Consider the following 25,749-nt stretch of genomic DNA (forward strand, 5'->3'; position numbering starts at 1 on the left):
GTTATAATAAAACATAATTCAGCAATATATTATTGTATTTCCTTAATATAAGTCCAAATATTTTTTTATTTTGTAAGAATATTGTTTTTAAAAGTCAATGTGACATCTTGGACTCGTATCCGGGTCGGATACAAGTTGGGGGTGTTACATTCGATTTAACGATGTTTAAATTCAACAGATTCTTGATCTTATCATAATAATCATGAAGGCCTATTCCAACTACACCAACCAATAAATTGATGAAATATCCAGTTTTGTTTGAAAGAAAGAGCAAATATATAATTTATTTTTATTAGATAAAATAAAGATGGAATTGAAAAAAATTAAAATAGAAATAAATATTTTTTTTATTTATCTCTAATTATATAAATGATAAGTATAATATTATACCGGGTTAGATCGAGACAGATTTTTTTCATCCTAAACTCGATTCGAACCCATATTCGTCATATTATATAACTGTATCTAATATTGTCATGTCTATAAGATACCATACTATACTAATGAAATCTTATGAGGATCTGGCTACGAAATTCGATTTTATTTAGCTTCCATAAATTTTATCCTTCTTCCTCAATTTGAGCATTACCCATTCAATGGAAAGCTAAATTATGAAAATGTGCAGAGATTCCTCAACTCCTACCCTACCTCGTTTCCATAGTAATCAGGGGAAACAGATAATGGAAGAAAGAACAGAGAACATGAGCCAACTTTGTATACGATTTCATATGACAAAATGTGTAATAAACACAAAGGAAATGGTTGGTTTTAGTCAAGTGTAATGAAAATAATACAAGTTTCTGTTGGCTGTCGTAATCATGTAAAGTTTAGATGATTCATATTTCATAAGACACCGCAACAGTAATACCATACCTGTCCCAAACACGGGCGCTTCACTGCTGCTTTGAAGCCGTGCACAATGTCCCCATCTGCTCCTCCTGTGATATGAAAATGTCCGTCGACGGTTATTATGAAATCTTTTCATAAACTACGCCATTGCTTCATATCAGTAAGCAAAATAGTAACCATCACCTCTTGTGACCAGAGTTTTTCGACTTCCTCTACTCACACTTGATACAGCGGTAAATGTGACGAACGAAGAACAGAGATGCAAGGAAGCCAATGGCACCAAGCATGAGGAAGAAGCCATAGCAAATGCAAGCCATGTAGCCAAAGAAGAATGATGTTTGCATGAATCCTGACATGTTTGATCGCTCATAGTAGTAAAAGAAACAGTAGGCATAATTGAACAACCCAGTTGACCCACCACAAAGGAAGGACCTAAGATACCAACGAAAATGTAAGTTTAAGATCAGCCGATTAATGAAAAAGGTGGTGTGCCATACACGCTATATGAATGTCAATTAATGATAAAAAATTCATATTAATAATTCTACAAATGACACAAGATTGACAGAAAATGTTAAATTGTTGTTTGTAACATTCTTTGCACTAGTATCTATGCATAAAATACATGTTGGAAAGAACTCAGATTCCAGAAACAAACTCCTGTGAAGTTATGACACGTGTGATAATCAACCAGCCAGAACATTTTTCTCATTCATAGTAGGATGCCACACATTTTAGAAGTAACCACTGTGATTCATACACAAGCAGCGAGGTCAGTGGGAAACTGAAATAATTGTTCGGTAACTAACTGATTCTAGAGTTGGGTACATCTATCACAAGCTTGGCAAACATGACATGCATGCTCTATCTTTAATGGGAGTAATAAATCAAGTATGGCAATAAGCCCTTATGTACCTACTTATATTAATGTTTTACTAATTTATGTACTTGTTTTTCTAACATAAATCCAGTAGAACCATAAAGGTATATTTTTCAAGTTCCATTACCTCAGTCTCTCGGGTACAACCCCATTGTCTCCCTTAAGTGTGAATATATTTGGGTGCATGAATGCAAATGTGCACTTATGTCTGCAACAGTTGCATGCAACAGTGTGCACCTATGTGTGGGTGAGAAAGCGAGGCGGATAGAACAAGCTAACAGGGAGAGCTTCGACGGTGCTGCCTGACAGAAGAGGTTTTCTAGGGCATATTTTTATGCCAACTATATTAGAAATTTTGTTCTTCCAAATTGAGCTTCAAACAAAAGGTATGGTTTAAGGAGAACACCAAGAAGAGTTTTACCTTAGAAAATCCATTGTACTAGGAGTTCCCTGACACAGAAATTTCAAATCAAAATTGTCTTTAGATCTTGCAACCTCCATATCTAAGAAGTATCTCAACTTTCCTAAGTCCTTAATTTCAAATTCCATATTTAGGAGTGTCTTTAAACTGCTAATTTCCTCATCATCATCTCCGGTTAAGATTATATCATCCACATACACAATTAGGATATCTCTTTTGTTCCTGAAATTTTTCTTGATGAAGAGTGTATAATCGGCAAGGGACTGCCTGTAGTCATTTCTTAGGATCACTTTTGTGAACATTTCTTAGCTTGCACACTTTCTGATTTCCTTCAATAGACTCCAAACCAAGTGGTACCTTCATATAGACCTCATCCTCGAGATTGCCATTGAGAAAGGCATTTTAACATCAAGTTCATGTAGTTTCTAGTCACGCTTGACAGCAAGGCTTAGTAGTACCCGAACAATATTGAGTTTAGCCACTAGAGCAAAAGTCTCTGTAAAATCTACCCCATAGGTTTGCATATATTCTTTAGCCACTAGTCTTGCTTTGTATCTCTGTACACTGCCATTAGAATTATATTTCACAACAAAGATCCATTTACAACCAACATATTTTTTACCTTGTGGAAAGTCTGTTATAGTCCATGTAGCATTCTACTCGAGTGCACCGATTTCCTCTTCAATAACCCTTCTCCATTTAGGATCCTTTAGTGCTTCATCAATATTTGAGGGGATTTGTTCTTCATTAAAGCTAGCTGTAAAGGCTTGGAAAGAAAGCAATAAAGAGTTGTAACCAACAAATCTTTGAATAGGGTGTTTAGTGCATTGCCTTACTCCCTTTCTAATGGCAATAGTAAAAACATCAAGATTAGGAGAAGTGGACTTACTGTACTCATTCCCTTCTTCTTCCACATTGGCAGCTGGACTTAAATCCAACTCTCGGCAAATGTCAGATTGTAGAATATCCTCAGGTATAGTTTTCTTTTTTCTTGTGTAAACCAGAAGCTATTTAGGAGGTGTAGTTTTGGAAGTATCAGGATGATTATTAGGAGTGAATATAGAAGAATCTGAAGGTATGGAAGGAAAGGTAGTAGGTGTAGGTAACAAAGGTGGATTTGAAGGTGACAAATTTGAAGGTATTGAAAAATTAGGAGAGGTTACCTAATGTTGATGATAAGGCTGAAAATTATTCCATGTCTCCCCTGAATTTCAGCTTTAGGAAAATAGGGGTCATGCTCAAAAAAATGTGAGATCCATAGTGACAAAATTGTTTAGAAGGTGGATGATAGTATTTATAACCTTTCTTTAATGAAGAGTACCCTACCAGAATGCATTTTAGGGATCTATGATTGAACTTGGACCTATTAGGAGCAGAATTATGGATAAAATAGTGCAACCAAAGACTTTAAGAGGTAAAATAAAAGAAATAGGCTTGAAGTATGAGCAACTCTCCAAGAAAATGGATGAGGAGTATGAAAATTCAAAATCTTACTAGGCATATGGTTTATCAAATATGTGGCAGTTAATAAGGCCTCTCCCACGAGTAGGTTGGAACGTTGCTGGTGAAGAGAAGAAAATGGGAAACATCAAGAAGGTGTCTATTTTTGCTCTCGGCAATGCCATTTTATTGTGGAGTGTCAACACAGGAACTGATTTGAACTATGCCTTTGGTTTTGAAAAAATCACCCAATGATGTAGCAAAGAATTTACTGCCATTATCAAATGAAAAAGTTGAATTTTGGAATGAAATTAGATCTCAACTATGGTATAAAATCTCTCAAATATGACAGAGGTTTCAGATTTGTCTCATTAAATAAGTCCAAGTTAGCCTACTATGGTCATCGATAAATGTAATGAACCTCTTACAACTATTAGTATTCTTCACTCTAGAAGGGCCCCAAATGTCATTATGGATCAAAGAAAAAGGGCGTGAAGGCTTATATTTAGATGGTGAATAGGATGCTTTGGTATGTTTAGCAAAACAAATGTCATTTTTTATTAATAAAAAGAGATGGATATAACTTTGCTAGATATTGAAAACTAGGATGGCCTAACCTAAAATTCCATAACATAATAGTATCAATTTTTTTAAGGCTGTAAGAAGGCTTCTGTTCGAAAGCTGAAGGATGACCATTTAGGATATAGAGGCCATTGTGCAAGCTAGCATTGGCAATCATCTTCTTCATGTCCAGTGCCTGCAAAATACAACCAGATTCATTAAAATTGATAGCACAATTTAAATCCTTCGAAAGTTTACTGACAGATATGAGGTTACAAGCAAGATTAGGTACAAAAAGGACATTATCAAGAAGTATATTTTTATTGAGAGAGATAGAACCATGTCCATGAATCTGAGAAAAGGAACCATCTACAGTTTTAATAGCCCTACTAAATGTAGTTGAAAAAGTTTTAAACAACATCCTGTTGCCAGTCATGTGATCTGAAGCCCCGGAGTCAAGATCCCAAGTAAGGGTCAATTGTTGAGAAAGAAGTGCTGTAGGAAAACTTTTACCTTCTAGTTTAGCCATGGCTAGATTACCCGAGTGAGGCCCTACTAATTGACTAAACAACCTCTGAAGATCTGCAATTTGTTCCTTGGTGAAATTAGAAATAGTGGTGGTAGAAGCTGAGGTAATCTCAGTAGAAGAAGTATTGGCCATCGATTAGGATTTAGAATGGTCGAAATCTAATCTGATATTATATGATAAATCAAAGTAAATCATTGTTATTCCATATTTAATCAATATGATTTGTTACATATTTATATACAAGCTATGACTCTATCTTAGGAAACTTTAAGTTAGGAAAAAAACTAATCATAGAGAAAGAAATAATCCCTTAAAGTAAGGGATTGTAAATACAAGAACCCTTTTAAAAGCATTCTTAATTTAATATATTTCCTTACACGTACATTCCTACAAAAATGTGGGTTAACAATATGTATCAAAAGAAGAAAAAAAATGGCTTAACAAATTCTCTTTGCCTAGTAGCATATCTGTTGAAAACATTTTGATATTTCGATATAACTAATTAAGTTAAATGAATTTTAAGATTTTCCAAAATGATTTTTCTAAGTATATTCGATATAATTATTCGAATATCAAAACATTACTCAAAATATTTCAAAAATCATTTTGAATCCTTACTTAAGTGTAAAATTAAGTTTTAATCTTAAAACAATTTCAAAATAATCTTTCAAAGTATTTCGAACCATTTCAAAGCCAAAAATTCCAGATTGCTCAGAGGGAACCGATTCCCCCCCAAGGGGGTACCGATTCCCCCTGAATGGTTTGGCTCCGAGATTTCCAGAATGCTCGGAGGGAACCGATTCCCCCATAGGGGGTACCGATTCCCCCTGTTCAACGGTCGAAATATTTGAATTTTACACTTAGGGAACCGATCCCCTATGAGGGAGAACCGATTCCCCCCACTCTCCAAGCTGTTTTATTAATTATTTTCACACTTAAACGGCTTATTATCTTCATTAATTATCCCCAACGTTCAGAAGTGATTCAAGGTGTATTTAAACAAGTTCTGAAGCCCTTGATCAACAAGAATTATAGAGAAAACAAGAGAGAAAGCATCAAACATCAGTTTGTGCAAATCAAGCCAATTTTCCTTTCAATATTCATTTTGCTTTCAAGAACACCATTTGTGCTCATTTGTAATTATCTTTGAGTGTTCTTTTCTTGTTCTAGAATTGTGCAAACATCTTACCTTGTGAGGTTTTCCTTGTAAGTTTGCAAATTTGTAATCTTCTCTTTGGGAAAGAGTGTTCTCAAGAATTGGATATATTTTTTAGGGTGTTGTAAGGTTATCTCTTTGGCCTCAAAAGAAAGAACAAATTAGTGAATTTGTTGGAAAATCCTTAGTGTGGATAGCTAAGGTAGTGGACGTAGACTTTGATTGAGAAAGTCGAACCACTCTAAATCGTTGTGCAATTACTTTCAATTTTCTGCAAAAGCTTCCACCAAATTTTTAATTGCCAATTCACCCCCCTCTTGGCCAAATCCGTCAATCGATTAACTCAATAATTGGTATCAGAGCCTAACTCATTTGAAGGTTTAATCGCATCTTGAGTCGATTCGAGAAGAGTTATATCGATTATCAAAGTCATCAATGGTCTCCGCTTCAAACTTCGACTCCGGTCTCGATTCGATGCCCGTCAACAAGCCTCCTTTCTTCAATGGAGCTAACTATGCCTATTGGAAGAATAGAATGATGTACTTCATTCAAGCAAGTGACATGGGAGCATGGAATGCTGTAGAAGAAGAATACATCAAACCTCTCACTCATCCAAGGTTGTGGAGTGAAGGAGAGACAAGAATGTTCCAGCTCAACTCCAAAGCCATCCATATCATTTTTTATGCTCTTGGACCAGATGAATACGAAAGAGTTTCATCGTGTATAACCGCCAAAGAAATATGGGACAAACTTCAAGTCACTCATGAAGGTACCGATGAGGTAAAGAAATCTAAAATTAGTATTCTAACGCAAAGCTATGAAAATTTCAGGATGAAACCAAATGAAGATATCAAAGCTATGATGGATAGATTTTCAACGATTGTCAATGGTCTCAAATCATATGGAGAGATCATTTCAAATGAAAAGCTTGTAAGGAAATTAGTCTACTCCCTCCCAAAATCGTGGCAATCAAAGAAGAAGGCAATCATCGAGTCTAAGGACTTAACGTCCTTAACTCTTGAAGAGCTAATTGGGTCACTCCTCACTCATGAAATGATGCTCGAAGATGAGGTGGACCTCGACAAAATTGACGAGACACCAAAGGAGAAGGAGAAGAAGAAAAACATTGGAGTTGCTCTCAAATCCATAAAAGATGAGAGTGATTCGAATAACGATGACGAGGAAATGGCATTGTTTGCCAAATGGTTCAGAAAAATGATGAGACCTTATCGAGGAAGAAAATTCAAACGAAATGAAGGCCTCAAAAATGAACCGAAAGAGAAGGACCCAATCATTTGCTACGAATGCAAAAAGCCAGGGCATGTTAAATATGATGCCCAATTGAAAAAAAGGGTCAATCAAAGAATAAGCACAAGGCTCATGTGGCTACATGGAGCGATGAAGAAAGTTCCGATGAGAGGAACAAGAAGTAGCTAACTTGTGCTTGATGGCATTTGGGGAAGATTCTAAGGTAACCTCTAACTCATCTGATTTTGATGATTTATCCTATGATGAGTTATTAGAGGAATATAATGGGTTGGCTTCGGATTATGAGAAATTATTTTTAAAATATAAAAATGATGTTTCAAAATTGAAAATGAAAACAAACTAATATCCAAAACCAACAACGATCTTGAAAGTAAAATCAAAGATTTGCAAATCAAACTAGAAGAGTTTGAAAAGAAAAATTTAGATTTGCAAAATTTACTTTCAAAGATCAATGATGATCATCAAAAGAAAATTGATGATCTTAAAACTTCTTTGATAAAGTTGGAACAAAACATTTTGAAAAAGGTGGAAATTCAAAATCCAACTTTGTTAGAAAAAGTTTTAGAAACTACAATCATAGAGGTCCCCAAAGAACCTCTAATGGAAAAAAATCGTTAGAAGTATGTGGGTTCCTAAAGAACTCATTACTACTAAAGATAAAAATATCCTACACAAATGGATACCTAAGGGGACTAGGATTTGAAAACTAATGAATATGGACCCAAAAGAATTTGGGTACCAAAAATCAAAATTAATCTATGTTTGTAGGGAAAGGAGCATTGCTACAAGGCACGAGAAACAAATTCAAATTCATGGTACCTTGATAGTGGATGCTCAAGATACATGACGGAGACAAAAGCCGGTTCATTGAGCTTAACGCCAAAAATGGAGGAGAAGTGACTTTTGGAGACAATTCAAAAGGTCACATTGAAGGTATTGGTACAATAGGTAATACCTCTTCCATACAAATTAAGAATGTTTTATATGTGAATGGATTAAAGCATAATCTATTGAGTATTAGTCAATTATGCGATAAAGGATCAATGTCTTATTTGAAATTAATGGTTGTAAAGTCATTGACATTGCATCTAATCGGATTATGCTTATTGGTCATAGAATAGGAAACATTTACATGGTGCATTTAGATTCTTTTGATATGACTAATTTATGCCTAGTTGCTAAGGATGAACATGATAGTTGGTTATGGCATAGGAGACTAGGACATGCTAGTATGAGTGTTTTGCAACGGCTAATTCAAGGTGATTTAGTTCGAGGGTTGCCTAAGCTTAAATTTGATAATGATAAAATCTGTGATGCTTGTGCTAAAGGAAAACAAAAGCGTGTTTCTTTTAAATCCATTAATGATGTATCAACTAGTAGAGTATTACAATTGATCCATGTAGATCTTTTTGGGCCAACTAGGACTACTAGCTTGGGTGGAAAATAATATGCATTTGTCTTGGTAGATGACTATTCTAGATATACTTGGGTTCTATTTTTAAGTACTAAAGATGAAGCATTAGAACAATTCATCACATTTTCAAAAATAATCCAAAATGAAAAGGGTTACTCTATAACTAGTGTTAGGAGTGATCATGGCACTGAATTTGAAAATCTTGGATTTATTGAATTTTGTAATTCTAATGGTATTAGTCATAATTTTTCAGCACCTAGAACCCCTCAACAAAATGGAGTTGTTGAGATGAAAAATCGAACTTTAGAAGAAATGGCTAGAACCATGCTTTGTGAAAATAATTTGCCAAAATATTTTTGGGCGGAAGCCACAAATACTGCTTGTTATGTTGTTAATCGAGTAATGATTAGGCCAATTTTAAAGAAAACTCCATATGAAATTTTCAAAAATAAAAAGCCTAACATTAGCTATTTCCATCCTTTTGGATGTAAATGTTTTGTTTTAAACAACGGTAAAGAAAACCTTGGCAAATTTGATGCTAAAAGTGATGAAGGAATTTTTCTGGGTTACTCCTTAAATTCTAAAGCTTATCGAGTATTTAATAAAAGAACTTTAGTTGTAGAAGAGTCTATACATGTTGTTTTCGATGATAATCCCCTTCCAAGGAAGGATTCTTGTATGAATGATGATGTAGGTGTTATAAATACAAATGATGTTAGACATGAAGTTGGAGAACCATCATCAAAGGAAGAAACAAAAAATGAGGAAACTCATGATCCTCTTGAGAATCCAACCATTGAAGAAAGGGAAATATCTTATCCAAGAGAGTACAACTATGTCAATGGTGAAATTATAGGTGATCCATCAAAGGGGTAACAACTCGATCTTCTCTTAGAAATATTTGTAATTATGTTGCATTTATCTCATGCATAGAGCCTAAGAATATTAAAGAAGCATTAAATGATGAACATTAGATTAGGCTATGCAAGAAGAGTTAAATCAATTTGAGAGAAGTAAAGTATGGACATTAGTTGAAAGGCCTAGTAATAAATCTACTGTAGGTACTAGATGGGTATTTAGGAATAAGCTTGATGAGAGTGGTAATATAGTGAGAAACAAGGCTAGACTGTTGCTCAAGGGTATACTCAAGAAGAGGGCATAGACTATGATGAAACATATGCTCCCGTAGCTAGGATGGAAGCAATTAGAATGTTATTAGCATTTGCATGTTTTCATGAATTTAAATTATATCAAATGGATGTTAAAAGTGCATTTTAAATGGTTTTATAAAAGAAGAAGTATATGTGGAACAACCTCCAGGTTTTGAAGATTCAAAATTTCCAGATCATGTTCTTAAATTGACAAAAGCTCTTTATGGTTTAAAACAAGCTCCTAGAGCTTGGTATGAAAGATTGTCAAATTTTTTAATTGAAAAAGGTTTTTCAAAAGGAAAGGTTGACACTACATTGTTTTTAAAGCATAAAGGTAAAGATTTATTAGTAGTTCAAATTTATGTTGATGATATAATATTTGGCTCTACTAATGATGTTCTTTGCCAAGAATTTTCTAAGCTAATACAAAGTGAGTTTGAGATGAGCATGATGGGGGAGCTCTCATTTTTCTTGGGACTCCAAATCAAGCAAAGAACAGATGGCATCTTCATTAATCAAGCTAAGTACGTCAAAGATATGCTCAAGAAGTTTGGACTGGAAAATGGGAAACCTCATGACACTCCAATGAGCTCTTCAACAAAGCTTGACTTAGATGAAGGAGGTAAATGTGTAGATGTTAAATTATATAGGTCAATGATTGGCTCTTTGCTTTATCTAACTGCAAGTAGACCGGACATTATGTTTAGTGTTTTCTTATGTGCTAGATTTCAATCATGTCCTAAGGAATCACATTTACTAGCTGTTAAGAGAATCTTTAGATACCTTAAGGACACTCCTAGTTTAGGACTTTGGTATCCTAGAGACTTTAGCTTGCATGCTTTTTCTGATGCGGATTATGGAGGATGTAAATTAGATAGGAAAAGCACCTCCGGTACTTGCCAATTCCTTGGAAATAAGCTAATTTTTTGGTTTTCAAAGAAACAAAATTGTGTTGCATTATCTCCCAATGAAGCGGAATATATTTCAGCCGGTAGTTGTTGTGCACAAGTTTTATGGATGAAACAACAACTTTTTGATTATGGAATTGAAGTAGGTACTATTCCTATCAAGTATGACAATACTAGTTCTATTTGTCTCACTAAAAATCCCATCCAACACTCTAGAACTAAACACATTGAAATTAGACATCACTTCATTAGAGATCATGTCACTAAGGAAGATGTAGTTCTAGAATTTGTTGATACTTTGCATCAATTAGCGGATATTTTTACAAAACCCTTAGATAAGGAAATGTTTTGGACACTTAGGAGAGAATTAGGTTTAACTGACCTATCTTCACTTAGTGTTTAAAATAATTCAGCACTTTTAATAAATACTGAAAAATGCTCATAATAGTAATTTTTAATTGCATTCATTGCTATTAGTTAGGGGGATTTTATGATTCTTGATGAAAAATTAATTTTATGTTCAAATATCGATTAAAGATTAATTTAATTGTTTGAACATAATTATTTTTCAATATATGAGTTGCCTATACCACTAGAGAAAATTAATTTAGCATTTTGTGTGCTTAAAAATCGGATTTTAGCATTTTGGTGCAGAGGGAATCGATCCCCCCATGAGGGAACCGATTCCCCCTTTGAATAGGAACCGATTCCCCCCACAGGGGAATTGATACCCCCTGGGGTTCTGTTAAAATCGGGCCAGAACATCCAAAACCCTTCAAATCATTGATTTTAATCAGAAAACACTTCAAATATCATCTCCTAAACTTGCAATCATCATTAAATCGTGCAAACAACATCTAAATCCCCTCAATCTTCATCTTTCAAGGTAAATTTTTCTAAACTCTCTATTTCATTGATTTTTGAACATAGGATTAATTTTTGAACATAGGATTAATTTTAATTAGTTTTAGGTTGAAATAGTGATCGGGCATTGATTGTTTAGTTATTAGAAACTAGATGTTACAACTAATTTTATCAAAAACACAAAAATTTTCCAAAAATTTTAAATTTTCGAAATTTAAAAAAAAAATTTGTTTTTCAAATCATTGTGTTTTGATTATGTTGTTGTTATGAAAACTATACATATATTGTTTCTCAAAACCATATTTTTCAAAAGTTTTTCAAAAACTTTGCCCATTAGGATTGATTTAGAGAACCTTGAAATATTGAGGACTCAATTGAGTTTTGGGATTAATTGAATTGCATACATTTGTTTTTAAATTGCAGGTTATCCAATCTATTCCGATTTCCTTCACCATGTCTAATCCTAAACGTGCTAGGTCTTCATCTAGTCGTTCACACCGTCAACCAAATCCACCTCTAAATCCTCCTCCTATTCCTCAAAATCCTATTCTAAATCTGGATCCTAACTTGACTATCCAAAATTCTTGTTTCAATCAACCGGGTCCTAAAGATTATCGTTATTGGTTTTACCAATATTTTGACTCGTATAAGATTAGGGAAGAACGTATCCCATCTCTTCAAACTATGGTTGCTATTAACTTTAAATATCTCCCTATCTTTCACGAATGGAAATTTGATAAACTTTTCGAACTTGAACCCGTTGTCTATCATCAACTTGTTCGTATCTTCTACTGTAATGTCGTTTGTATCAAAAATCGTGACAAAAACAAAACCATAGGAGTACGTTCCTACCTCCTAGGTTAATATTTCCATCTTGATCCGGATTACATAGCCAATGCCTTAGGCTTGGATAATGAAGGTTTATCAAATGAAAAACAAGTGTTAGGCTCACGATATAAACGGAATGATAGTGCAAGTGTTCTAGATCTTCATGAGCGTTTTCTTCATCTCATGATCACTTGGTGGTTTCGACCATCCGGTGGTCGTTATTCTACTCTTAGAGCTTTAGACCTTTGGTGGTTGCATTGTTTTGAACACAACATAAAAAATAAACCTTTCCGAGATTATCTTTGCTGAGATCGTTGAAACCGTTAACCTAGTGCCAAATAAGAAACTCTGTTCTTCACTAGTTTACGGTTGTATCCTTAGTAATCTCTTTTCTAAATCCGAGCTTCGAGTTGGTCTAGATGCCGCTTTTCCTCTTAAGAAACAAATCACTCTTCTTTCTTTAACAAGAGCGGGATGGGTCAAAAATAAAGAAACCAGTGAATGGGTTCGATCTTCCGCAACTACTCCGGGAGCTAGTTCTTCACAAGCTCCACCAGAAGCTGACGAAGATCTCGAACAATTAATGCGAGACATCGATGAAGCTGAAGATGAACCTGAGCAGCCCGAAGAGCAAGCACAACAATCGACTCAAATGCCTTCATATTTTCAATCTTTTATGGAGACATTTGATTACCGATATGCGACCATGGATTCGCGCTTTAATTCTATAGAGTCCCATTTATCCACAATGGGAGCTCAACAATTAGAAATTCTTTGGGAAATGCATGCAAATAATGAAGCAACCAACGCACGTATTAATGACCTCACTAACGAAATGGCCGCTATACGAGCTCGTTTTCCTCCTCTTGATCCGGATATGTGATTAAATGTTTTACTTTGTTTTCCAAACTTATTGTTTTAACATTTTGAATATTTTGGAATGTTTGAATTTGTGGATTATGAATTTGTTTTGATTTATGGATGGTGTGAACTTATATGTTTGGTGTGATTTATTCATTATTGCATCATTTACATCATTATTAGCAATATGACCAATTTTGCCATACCACATTATTTATGAATATTGATTATGGAACTAATGGCTAACGATTCTCTTGATTGTGATCTTAGCAGCTTATGCATACATATACCTAATCAATTGGCTAAATATTTTTCACGTTTCTTTGAATCTTTTTGATTTAACAAAAAGGGGGAGAAGTGTGGTGTTTTAAGTGTGTTTTAAAATGATAAATGGGGAGAAGTGTTAAAGTAAGGGGGAGTAATTTCAAAACTTGATTTCAAAATCTTAAAATTACTAAAATGTTTTGTTATATCAAAAAGGGGGAGATTGTTGAAAACATTTTGATATTTCGATATAACAAATTAAGTTAAATGAATTTTAAGATTTTCCAAAAATGATTTTTCTAAGTATATTCGATATAATTATTCGAATATCAAAACATTACTCAAAATATTTCAAAAATCATTTTGAATCCTTACTTAAGTGTAAAATTAAGTTTTAATCTTAAAACAATTTCAAAATAATATTTCAAAGTATTTCGAACCATTTCAAAGCCAAAAATTCCAGATTGCTCAGAGGGAACCGATTCCCCCCCAAGGGGGTACCGATTCCCCCCTGAATGGTTTGGCTCCGAGATTTCCAAAATGCTCGGAGGGAACCGATTCCCCCATAGGGGGTACTGATTCCCCCCTGTTCAACGGTCGAAATAGTTGAATTTTACACTTAGGGAACCGATCCCCTATGAGGGAGAACCGATTCCCCCCACGCTCCAAGCTGTTTTATTAATTGTTTTCACACTTAAACGGCTATATTATCTTCATTAATTATCCCCAACGTTCAGAAGTGATTCAAGGTGTATTTAAACAAGTTCTGAAGCCCTTGATCAACAAGAAATTATAGAGAAACAAGAGAGAAAGCATCAAACATCAAGTTTGTGCAAATCAAGCCAATTTTCCTTTCAATATTCATTTTGCTTTCAAGAACACCAGTTGTGCTCATTTGTAATTATCTTTGAGTGTTCTTTTCTTGTTCTAGAATTGTGCAAACATCTTACCTTGTGAGGTTTTCCTTGTAAGTTTGCAAATTTGTAATATTCTCTCTGGGAAAGAGTGTTCTCAAGAATTGGATATATTCTTGAGGGTGTTGTAAGGTTATCTCTTTGGCCTCAAAAGAAAGAACAAATTAGTGAATTTGTTGGAAAATCCTTAGTGTGGATAGCTAAGGTAGTGGACGTAGACTTTGATTGAGAAAGTCGAACCACTCTAAATCGTTGTGCAATTACTTTCAATTTTCTGCAAAAGCTTCCACCAAATTTTTAATTGCCAATTCACCCCCTCTTAGCCAAATCCGTCAATCGATTAACTCAACAATATCATACACCTAACTTCAATTAAAGGGCTAATGCCCTTTCAAGAAAAAAAAATATAAAATTCATACTAAATAAACATGGATTTGTTGAAGGAAAGCTTTAAAAGAAAAGAATTTAGGGTCTGATTGTTTGGGGAAAAACCAATTACGAAATTGGTTTTTCTTGAAATCCCGTGTTTGTTTCACGTAATTCGTTTTCCGAAAAATGTTTTCCGTGTTTGTTTCACGTAATTCATTTTTCGGAAAATGTTTTCCAGTGTTTGGTTAGAAGAAAACTGGTTGGTCAACGTAAAACATTTTCTTGGTCAACAGAATTTCCTTTGTGTTTTTTGGAAAATGACTTACGGTCTGATTTTCCGTTGGTCATTTTCCAAATTTGTCACTTCAAAGAATAAATACTCAAAATAATTTTATTTTATGAATTTAATATTAATAAAATATTTTAATATCATTTTAATCAAAATATTAATTATTAAAATATTAAAAATCTATTTATTAATATTTCTAATAATATAATATTATATTTTTAATATTATAATAAAATAATCAATTATATTATAATAATATAAGATATATATTTTATTTTAATAATATAATAAATTATTAATAAAATTTATACTATTTATTAATTTCATAGAAATAATATTATTAAATTATTAATAATGAATAATATTATTTATATATTTAATATTAATATAATAATCTAATAACATTTTAATAAAGAAATTTAAAATACACTAATTAATATTTTTAAAATATAATATACCACTATTACTTTAATAAATAATTAATATAATTTATAATATTTTTATTTCAATAAAATATACCAATATTAATATTTTTATTAATAAAATTATAAAAATAATATTTAATAATAAATAAATTATTTTAATATTTTAAAAATAATAATATTAAGTTTTATGATAAATAATATTATTTATTGTATTTAATATCTATAATAAATAATTTTTAAAAAACTCATCAACTAGTGGAAAAAATGTTTAAACATCTTTCAAACATCGTAAAACGTTTTACAGATTTTTTTCAAAAAAATGGAATTCATTTTACGGAAAATATTTTCCGAAAAACGTTTTCCAGAAATATAATTCATTTTCCAGAATTCAAATTTCATTAATTCATTTTTCAGAATTCAATTTCCAAAAAACCAATTACAACCAAACAAACAAACCCTTAGTCCATATTCCTAAACTTTTCATTAAATTATCAGAAAGTAGCTTGCTATATTTGTATCAGACTAAGTATGATAGTACCAGTACTCCGGAGACCAATTGCATATCTACAAAAAAGCTTATCAACTACATACTAGACAAATTGCAGCACTTAGATTAACTCTTGCAACTTCAGTTGGGTTTCTTATACTATGTTTTGAATTGTACAAATGGACAAAAAAGGTCAATTATGAAAAGGGTATCAACACCGACCCATATATCAGAAGATATTATGCATGCAATGGCTGAAAGACTAATATGGCACACATGCACCAACAAACAAACAAACCAAGAATACTAGAGCTCATCAGAGCAACAATATGAGAATTTAAAAATATTCTTTAACCAGCCATGCATATATATTCATGTATTTTGCTTGTGCCCACTTGTGAATGCATGAGTTTATTTATATATGCATGTTAGACGCCAAAAACAACACACCTCCACCACCATTCATGGTCTTCAGCAACAAGTTGAAAATAAGTTAAAGCCACGGTAATAAAAGCAGTGACAATCAAGAGAATGATAAAGGCAACAAACAGGATGCTGTAAATGGTGTAGATTCTATGTCCCCACACGCTGGCTAATATATAATAAAGCTCAATATAAGTGGCACTGAAAGGAAAGAACCCGGCCATTGCCATCTGAGGAAGAGTTCTCCCGTACCATGGAAGCTGTGGGATCTCTCTAGGACACTTTGTGGTGTGACACGGGGCTTCAAACTCTGCCTTGCTATTCTTTCCAATAATACCTCCTAATACTAATAAAGGACATGTGACCAGATCCCATATGAGAAAAATACTACAATGGTTCCAAATGGCAATGCTGCGGTGACTTTATAAGCAATTGCGATGGTGTTAAGAAAGCAAAATGTGACAAAAAGAGGTCCACAAAACAAGTTTCCTGTCAGTAATAAGTTTCTCACCTGCCATGAGAAAAGGGTAAAATAATTATTATTGACCAAAAATATATTAACATTTTAGTTACCATTTTCATGCTTTGGTTCTAAGTTCCGACATTTTTTCATTGAGATCAGCCGGCAAGAGTGCGTAATCAAAACTACTAAACACTTCATACATCGGAAACAGCAAGAGAGATAAGTATTACATACCCAATTTGTTCCTTCTAGCTGACAATAGAAAGAAGCTGCAGTGTAGCCAGCAATTCCAGATGTAAGGGCATAAATGACTACCTGAGTAGATAACAAAACTCCTCAGTTATATGGATAAAAGACCCCAACCAAAGCAAGGATAAAAAACAAAATTGCACTGGACAACAATGCAAATAAGACAGTCACCAGATTGCTCATGAATAAAAGCAAAAAATAACTTAAATTGAAGGCCAATACTCACATAGTAAAGAGGTGGATGCCAGAGCCAAGAGCTGCAGCAAATAAAGAATTATGCTTTGGGTACCTGAACACATCACCATAAATGTACTTCCACCCAGTCTTATCATCATCATCATCATCTGCTGATTCCTCATCACGTGTATACCTATAAACCATATGATTTGAATTAAATGTGGATTTTGATGCATCAAAACAGTGATGAGCTCGGTTCTTACTTCATGAAATCATTCTGAAGGATGAGCATAAGAATGGTGGCAAGGAAAGCAGTCAATAACAGAACGATGACACATGAATTAATGGTCGAAAACCATTGGATTTCCAATTGGCGTGTAAAACCATTGGATTTCCAATTGGCGTGTACATTTTCTCAAAAGGAGTGTCTGTTTCCTTCCATTTAACCGTGTACATGAAATCCACATCGATCGGTTCATCTCCATTGAGGTTGATGACGGCCTTGGGATCAGTTCGAGCAGAAATCTCAATAACACGATCTTTATTGTAAAAGATCTCAAATAAGAGATGCTTATAGAGATAATACGTTTAGTTGCTTGGATCGGTCTTGCCTTCCGTATCAACTTTGCCAAAGAAGCCCCAAACTGGAAGGTCGTCGTAGTACATTTGGAAGTAATAGTCTTCAGAGACGGCGTTTCTGAATTTGGCGACGTCTTCCTTTGAGAACTTCGTTTGGCAAGCAACTTTAGCATCTTTCTCACTCAAGAAGTCGATTTTGTAAGGGGCACTCACTAGCCGATCGCCATTTAACGCTTCGCCAAAAACTTTCTTCTTCTCCTTCACCGGGGCCGCACCGCGTTTTCTCATTTCATCTTAAACTCTCAAAAATGAAATACACTAAGACTAAAAATGATCAAACAAACAGAAACGATTAAACGAACCTGAGGAACAGAACGGAAAATCGAAGTAACGGTATGTCTCACTGTTATTCAAAGAAAAATAGGTTAATGGAAAACAAAAGTTCGTAAAATTTAAAAAAATTAAGGGGGGGGGGAAAGGAAAGGAAACCTGTGATTGAGGAACGGACCGACTTTATTAGCATAAAAAGGAACTTCATTTCCAGCTTTGTAACGATGATCAGAAGCACTGGATCTCATCGATGCTGTAATTAGTTGACTCCATCGGATCATATTGCAGTTTGTCAATTCGACGATGCCACGATGGGCTTCATCCAAAGGGGAACTTTGGCTTTTAAAAAATATTTGATTGACATTATTTGATTGAAATTAATATATATAGATCATTGTAAGGTGAGAGAAAGTTGATAGAAAACTGCTATGAAAGCAGAATTTATAAGGTGCCCATAAATAAGGAACTGATCTTTGACTTTGTACTTCGCTTATCAAACTTCAACCCTATCTCCTATACTTTATGCCGTTGTAGTGTCAAAGTCAAGTCTCAATGGGCAATAGGCAATCGTTGTAAATGAGACTATATAAATCACCAGTTGAATGAGATCAATTCGGTCAAAGTTAGTTAACTATCGAATTAAATAGATTCGAGATCAAACTCAAATTTTAATTCATAATAAGTTAAAGTGAATTATTTGATATTGACTCAAAAAAATTCACGAGCAACTCAAAAATAATATATTAAATTTTTAGATTTTTAAAATTAAATTATTATTAATATTAACATTTATATGTTATTGTTTTTTTTTAAATTACAACATAAAATTTTCATGTACATTGATATGAAAAGTTGGATCTTTCTTTCGTTTTTTTTATTCTTAACAAGTTAAACTGAGTTACTTGATACTGACTCAAAAAAACTCACGAGCAACTCATGAGTTACTTCTTGTTGTTTTCTGTCTCTTTTCCAACTGTCATTTCTTTTACAACTCTTAGCGTTCTTAATTGAGTGAAAGAATGGTAAGATTGAAAAATAGAATGAAATTTAAACGAAAGAGGTAGGAAATTGAACATCTTTAATTGTCAAAAAAAAATTGTACATCTTCCATTCTAATGCCAAATCATTCCAACAATGGAAGGAGCAAAACTGAAAAAGTTACAAGCGTCCATTTTTCAAAAAATATTCATTTTTGCTCTAGTTTTTCAACTCTATCAGACAATGCATGACAGAAAAACACGTTATTTGTCAACCAATCTGACAAAATATATTTTTATTGAAAAAATTCTTTCCAGCTTATGAAACAAAGCCTAAAGAAGAGCAATCCATTAATGTTTCAGGCTGATGCGGTAGTTTTTTTGTTCATGCCTAATGACATTATTTTCAAGTGATTTGTTGGAATCCCTCCTAGCGTTATCTGTAATATATTCTTCTTCCTCAATTTCTGCATTTACCCATTCAATCTGTCTGCAGATATATCTTAACTTGTACCCTACTAGATCACATACTAATTTGGAGAAAAATAAATAACGAAAGAAAGATCCAACTTTTCATATCACAAAATTTGTAATAAACAAAACAAGAGAAATGCTTTAGTTTTTAGTCAGTGTAATGAGGAAAAAAAATACAAGTTTCACTTTCGGTGCTGCTTAGAAGCAGAGTACAATGTCCCAATCAGCTCCTTCTGTGGTACGAAAATGGCTACTGACAATTATGGTGAAATTTCTCCATAGAACTAATACCATCGCTTTCTATTATTGAGCCAAAATAATAAGCATTACCTCTTTTGAACAGGCAAAACATTTGTGACTTCCTTTACTCGCACTTGATAGAGCGGTAAATGTGACGAACAAAGAACAGAGATGCACGGAAGCCAATGGTCCCAAGCATGAGGAAGAAGCCATAGCAAACACAAGCCATGTACCCAAAGAATGAGGTTTGCATGAAGCCTGACATGTCCGATCGTGCATTGTAGTAATACAAACAGTAGGCATATATGAACAACCCAGTTGACCCGCCACAAAGGAAGGACCTAACATATCAAAGAGAATGTTAGTTAAGACAACTGATTTATTTGGCGTGCCTGAGATGCTATATGAATGTCAGTTGATCATCAAAATAATTCATATTAATAATTCTACAAACGAGATCCAAGATTGACAAGAAACTGATAACTTGATGTCTGTGACATTATTTTGAACATGTGAGAATCTCTTGCATAAAATACTTGTCAGGGTGAGCACAGATTCCAGAAGTAAACTCCTACAAACCTTGGACAGAGTTAATCAAGCAGATAACATTTTGTTCAAATCGAAATGTTTGCCACATTTTAAAAATAAACATTGTGATTCATACACAAGCATCGTGGTCAGTGAGCAAGGTATATAGTTTGTTGGTTAACTTATTCTAAGTTTAGGCATATCATTACAAGCAAATGCAAACATCACGTCTGCTCTATCTTGAAAGGGAATATTAAAATGGTTTAAATAGTCAGTTAAGTCAGTTTAAAGAAACGGACCAAACTGACCATTTAAACCATTTACTCACCCCTAATTGCACAAGTGGATAAGAAAAGGACAATTGTTAAAGGGATATCAACAATTGAGCCATATATCACAATAAATTATGCAAAATTGCAAACTATAGCTGAAAGTCAAGCATACCTCAAATCCTCCAACAAATAAACAAACAAAGAGTATTCGAGCTCATCAGAACAACACTATGAGAACTTTAAAATATTCTTCAAGTAACCATGCACATGTATGTACTCATAGTATTTTTGCTTGTGCCCAGTTATGAATGCATGAGCTTCTTTATACATGAATACCAGAAACCACAAATAACATACCTCCACCACCACTCGTGGTCTTCAGCAGCAAGTTGGAAATAAGTCAAAGCCACGGTAATAAAAGCGGTGACAATCAAGAGAATGATAAAGACAATAAACAGGATGTTGTATATGGTGTAGATTCTATGTCCCCACACACTGGCAAATATGTAGTAAAGTTCAATATAGATAGCACTGAATGGCAAGAATCCTGCCATTGCCATCTGAGGAAGAGTCTTCCGGTACCAAGGTAATGGTGGGATCTCTCTAGGATATTTTGCAGCGCGGCAAGGAGCTTGGAACTCTGCCTTGTTATTCTTTCCAGCAACACCTCCTAATACTAATAAAGGAGATGTGACCAGAGCCCATATGAGAAAAATCACCACAATGGTTCCAAATGGCAATGCTGCAGTGGCTTTATAAGCAATTGCGACAGTGTTAAGAAAGCAAAATGAGACAAAAAGAGGCCCACAAAACAGCTTCCCGTCAGTAATAAGTTTCTCACCTGTCATGAAAAAGGGGTAGAAATAAACATTATAATTAACCAAAAAGATATTCCCAAATTAGTCACCATTCCAAAATGAGGATAGCATGCTTTGGTAAGGTAAAGGCCGGAGTTACCCCATCTGAAGTCCAAGGGTAACATTGCAATTTTTTTTCCTTTTCATTTTAGGAAGAGGACAATATTTTGAAACATTCTAAATAGTCATATGAACATTCAATTGAACAAAGGTAGTGTACTTTATGAGTTAAATGCCATTCATGTAGAGTTATGTTATTTAGGCTGTTATGTATTGATTACTATTTTGCTTAGTTGGTAATTTTGTCTATTTAGGGTTTAGTTAATAGTAAATATCTAGCTTATTTAGATTTGTATTGGATTTTGGATAATGACTATGAGAAAATTTCACCCTTAATTCATTACTTTGGTTTTCCCCCTATTTCTTAAGTTTCCCCTTAAATCTTCTCTGTCTCTCCCTAATGGCTTACATCTTCATCTCAATATATAGAAAAAGGAAAAAGCAAACACACAACAATACCACTTATATAACCGAAACAATTTAGTAGGTTTGACCAACATAGTCAATTTACATGTAGTCGATAGGAGGAGGATTACCATAAACCAGAAAAGGATTCTTCAAAATCTAATATCTCAATCACATCTCTAAACTAATAAGCAATTTTTAGATTGGGAAACAGGAAGAGAGACCAGAATTACATACCCAGTTTGTTCCTTCTAGTTGACAATAGAAAGAGGCTGCAGTGTATCCAGCAATTCCAGATGTAAGGGCATAAATGACAACCAGAGCAGTGAACAAAGCTCCTCGATTATATGGATAAAATACCCCAACTAGAGCAAGGATAAAAATGAAAATTGTACTGGAAAATGATGCAAATAAGTCAGTCACCAGATTGCTTATAAACAATAACCCAAAAAACTAACCTTAAATAGAAGATCAGTACTCACAGAGTAAAGAGCTGCGTGCCAGAACCAAGAGCTGCTGCCAATAAAGACTTAAGCTTTGGATACCTGAAGACATCCCCATGAATGTACTTCCCCCAGTCTCCTCCTCCTCATCTGCTGATTCCTCATCATGTGCATACCTATTAACAAGAAATAAAGCCATGTAATTTGAATTAATGAATGCGGATTTCCATGCATTGAAACAGAGAGAAATTGATTCTTACTTAATGAAATCATTCTTAAGGACTCGCATAAGGATGGTGGCAAGGAAACCAGTCAATAAAAGAACGGTAACACATGAATTAATGATTGAAAACCAGTGGATCTCCAAGTGGTGTGGCAAGGAAGATGACATCGAGTACTTCTCCATCCGTTTCTCAAAGGAGTCTCTCTTTCCTTCCATTTAACAGTGTACACGAAATCCACGTCGATCGCTTCATCTCCAGTTAGATCGACAACAGCGTTGGGATCAGATTGAACATTAATCTCGATAACACGATCCTTATTGTAAAGGATCTCAAATACGAGATGCTTAAAGATAATACTTGTAGTTGCTCGGATCGGTCTGGCCTTCCTTATCAACTTTGCCAAAGAAGCCCCAGATCGAAGGTCGTCGTAGTACATTTGGAAATAATAGTCTTGAGATACGGCGGTTCTGAATTTGGCAACTTCTTCCTTTGTGAGCTTCTTTTTGCAAGCAATTTCGGCATCTTTCTCACTCAAGAAGTCGATTTTGTAAGGGGCACTCACTAGCCGATCGCCATTCAACACTTCTCCCAAAGCTTCCTTCTTCTCCTTCACCGGGGCTGCATAGCATTATCTCAATTCATTTAAATTCTCTCTAAAAAATGACTAAAAATAATCAAGCAAACAGAAATAATTAAACGAACCTGAGGAGCAGAATGGAAATCAAGTAACGGTATGTCTCACTGTTAATCAAAGAAAAAATACGTTAAGGAAAATGAAAATGGGAAATTAAGAGGGAAAAGGAAAGAAAATAAACCTGGGATTGTGGAAGGGACCAACTTTATTAGCGTAAAGAGGAACTTCATCTCCAGCTTTGTAACGATGATCAGAGGCACTGGATCTAACCGGGGCTACGCAGCAAAGAATCGCAAGGGCTAAGACAAACAAATAAGCCCTTATTCTCTCCATTCCTCCCTCACTGCAAAAACTTTGTGAAAGGAAACCAATTTTGTTTATTTTCAAAAGAGAAGACCAAGTCCTAAGCTAAAGACGAGCGAGGTAAGGTGATAATGAGTTCACAACCGGTTTACCTCGAAGTGAAATGGTGTCGGTGATATATTATTTTTTATAATATACAGATCTGATGTTTAATTTGACATCCACAGTATAAGAGACGAATAAGAATATCTCAATTATCTTAAGAAAACATGATGCTGTAAATCACTTTTAACTTTTAAGTGAATAATTATTTTTAGGGTAAAGTATAGTAATGTTCACTGAATTTTTTTAAAACTTTCATTTAGATCTTAACTTTTAAAACGTGTAATATAATCCTTCACATTTAGTCGTTTGCAATATGCTCCCGACGTAACTGGCCATTTGATGCCGTTATACTATCGTTAGTACATTTGCAATATATCACTGAACTTTTCAGGCGTTTGCATTTAGGTCTCCTAATTTTTAAAACTTGCAACACAGTCCTCAATTTCCAAAACATATAAAAAAAATCCAATTCGTTCACGATATATCAATCTCATAATCAACATGAACTTATTAAAAATAATACGAGCTCACAGGACGTTGAAAACCACAGGTCGGATCAATACAATTCCCAGTAAACTAGTACCAGCAGTCTCTTGAATTGAGCCTGACGATTTCACTATGTCGATACTCGCAACCAAATCCCTGATTTAAAGAAAAACCAAACAAGAAGATAAAAAAAATTAGCCTAGGATCCTCTTTCACTTCTATTCTAATAGACTGAATATCTTTCATAAGGAGAACTAAAAGTTTATTAAGAAGAAAAAAGAAAATTAGATGGTTTGGTTTAAAACTAACACTGAATATCCATATCATTGACATGCAGTTCCAGAAACATAAAATTTCAACAGAAAACACACAATGTGAGCTGAAAATGGGAAAGTGCGAAAGAGGAAAAACTTACTTCTGGATAGCCCAAAAGAGAATAAATACCTTCTTGCAAGTGAGGGGAGAGGCTAAGAAATAAACGCAATCGTGTTGTGTTCTAGCAATTCTTCCTCCATTTTTTTCTTTGTAAATAAAAAGCTGAAAGACAGAGCACTGCTTGGGTTTACAAGTTTACATGGAGGAAAATTGAAGAACAAAAACCAAACGAGGTGCATGTGAGCGAAGAGACTGGAGGTGAATGCGTTGTTTAGGATTTCATTATATTTGATCATCTGTTGGAAAATCTTTAACCACAAGGATTAAAGAAAGAAATTATTATTGTAGACACCCGTTTTTATCCGGGTCTACCAAAAATATTATTATTATTATTATTATTATTATTATTATTATTAACCAAGTTTAATTACAAATTTTGCAGGCCACCGAAACCCAATAGTACAAGCCTACTAGGAGGCCAACCCAACATTAGTATAAGACCTGACCCAAGAGGGTCCAATAACCTGACCCAGTACAAGACCCAACAAAACTGTGACCCATCAGACTCAGCTCGATTGCAACCCGGAGCCTAGATCTGACCTGACCTGAAACCCTAAACATATTAAGGTTTCAGGTGGATTTCCAGCACCGCTCAACTGCAACCCTTGGATCTGGACCCATCCAATGATCTAGATCAAAAGCCATTTAGGGTCTAAAATCCTAAACCTAGTTATCATCGCCAGTGAATGTTGCTGTTGTTGTCGACCGCCTCAGAGCCGCCACCCTCATCCACGGTGATAGAAAATTACACCAAAGTCAGAAAAACAGAAAAAAATGAAAAAAAAAAATCAAATCCACCCTATCCCGAGGCATATCAGGTTTATCTCCTCAAGTCTATCTATCACAAGTCATCAGAAAACATCCACCAATCATGCATGCAAAGATAAAAATAGTGAGAGAAAAGAGGAAAAGTATTCTGTGAAAGGGAAGAAAAAAACCAAACATAAAGAGATTCAGGGTTTCAAAGAAAGAAAAATAGAGAAATGAAAGAGAAGAGAAGCCTTACCAAATACCACGTTTGTCGGAGGCGAAAAAGGTCACCGGATCTTCGTTTTCCCGAAAGGTATAAACCTAGATTTAGGATTCTAGGAGAGGTCTTAGGGAAAAATGGGCTAGGAATTGGGTTGAGGGTGAATAGATGAAGGTTTTGAGGGTATTACTCCGGCCGTCGTGCGCCGCCACGGTCATCGTCGTGAGCCGCCGTGG

The 25,749-nt window shown here is 34.4% G+C and overlaps 2 pseudogenes; both read right to left on the bottom strand.

Annotated features, from left to right (window-relative positions):
- Positions 1-1,033: 1,033 nt before the first annotated feature.
- On the bottom strand, positions 1,034-18,348 carry LOC120196787 (annotated as a pseudogene).
- Positions 18,349-19,627: 1,279 nt separating this feature from the next.
- LOC120196786 lies at positions 19,628-23,713 on the bottom strand (annotated as a pseudogene).
- Between the last annotated feature and the right edge of the window lie 2,036 nt (positions 23,714-25,749).

This window comes from Hibiscus syriacus, unplaced genomic scaffold (assembly GCF_006381635.1).
Source record: "Hibiscus syriacus cultivar Baekdansim isolate YM2019G1 unplaced genomic scaffold, ASM638163v2 tig00117034_pilon, whole genome shotgun sequence".
Taxonomy (NCBI): Eukaryota; Viridiplantae; Streptophyta; class Magnoliopsida; order Malvales; family Malvaceae; genus Hibiscus; species Hibiscus syriacus.